Source organism: Sus scrofa, chromosome 7, assembly GCF_000003025.6.
Source record: "Sus scrofa isolate TJ Tabasco breed Duroc chromosome 7, Sscrofa11.1, whole genome shotgun sequence".
Classification (NCBI taxonomy): domain Eukaryota; kingdom Metazoa; phylum Chordata; class Mammalia; order Artiodactyla; family Suidae; genus Sus; species Sus scrofa.
The window spans coordinates 43,595,606-43,597,312 of NC_010449.5; positions in this window are offsets into that span (position 1 = coordinate 43,595,606).

Here is a 1,707-nt window from a genome sequence, read left to right on the forward strand (position 1 = left end):
GATCACTCTCCGGAGTCTGAGCCCCAAAGAAGGGTTTCACAAGGCTTTTAAGGGATACCTCTTCCGGGTGCATACTTGGCTGGTTGGACCGGAGTGAGGTCAGGCAAGGTAGTCAGTCGATGCAGAAGCAAGCTTACAGAAGCAGATGTGCAGGGGAGGGGTGGTTAGGGGCAGTTGGCTGGACTTTGCTTAGTCATCATGGCCAGGGTCTCTCCTTTCTACCTTTTTTTGGGGGGGGGTCTTTTGCCATTTCTTGGGCTGCTCCCGTGGCATATGGAGGTTCCCAGGCTAGGGGTCTAATCGGAGCTGTTGCTGCTGGCCTACGCCAGAGCCACAGCAATGCAGGATCCGAGCCGTGTCTGCAACCTACACCACAGCTCACGGCAACACCAGATCCTTAACCCGCTGAGCAAGGCCAGGGATGGAGCCCGAAACCTCGTGGTTCCTAGTCGGATCCGTTAACCACTGAGCCACAATGGGAACTCCTCTCCTTTCTACCCTTTTATCAGGACATTTTCTCCTACATCGTGACTGGCATATTTCATTTAGTGTAAAGTCTTCCAGGTTCATGTTATTACATGTGTCAGAATTTCCTTCCTTTTTGAGGTTGAATAGTATTCTATTGTATGTATAAACCACATTTTTTAATACATTCATCTACATTTGGGTTGCTTCCGGCATTTGGCCATTGCAAATAATGCTGCCATAACATTAATATGCATATGTGAATGTTCCAATCTCTGAGTCTCTGCTCTCAAGTCTTTTGGATATATACCTAGAAGTGGAATTGCTGGGCCATATGTTAATTAATTTTTTTGGAGGAATATCACTTTCCACAGCAGCTGCGTAATTGTACATTCCCAGCAGCAATGTGAAAGTGCTCTGTGATAGTTAATTTTATGTTAACTCAACTGGTCATGGGGTGCCCAGATTAAACATTATTTCTAGGTGTGTCTGAGAGGGTGTTTCCGGATGAGATTAGCATTTGAATCAGTAGACTTGGCAAAGTAGAGGGCCCTCCCCAATATGAGTGGGCACCATCCAGTCTATTGAGGGGCTGTACAGAACAAAAGGTGGAGGAAGAAGGAATTCAGCATCCCCCCCCCCAGCCTTATTAATTGTGCTGGGACATCTCATTTCATCTCCTCGAGCCCTGGGACTGGGATTTCCACCATGGGCTCCCCTGGTTCTCAGGTCTTTAGACTCAGGCGGAATTATATCACTGTCTCTGTCTTTTTAGACACACACACCATGAGCCCTTCTACACTCCCAACTTAACAACCTAATAAGCACTTTCATCTTAGGGATTATTCATGAAGATCTTACTCCCCTGGGTCTTAAGCCAAGCCCAGCAATAATAGGATCCTGAGTTCAGAAAGAAAGTAGAGTCAGGCCAGAAGAAATAGTCTGCCCTTTCTGCCCTTTCCTGCCCTGTTCCAACTTTGGGTCTGATTTAATACCCTTATTGAAGTAATCCTGGTAGAATTTGGCTGAGGACGACATCACAATATATTAACTACATAAACACTCTCCCACTATTTTTTTCCAAGATAGGCATAATTATTTTATTCATACATAGATTATATTTTCTGGTGCTCAAATACATGTAAAACTAAGGCAGGACTAGTCAGATCTTTTTTAAGGCAATGTTTAATTCTTAAAATAGAGCAAACAGATTTCTTAAGATTTTTTTTTTTTTTTTTTTTG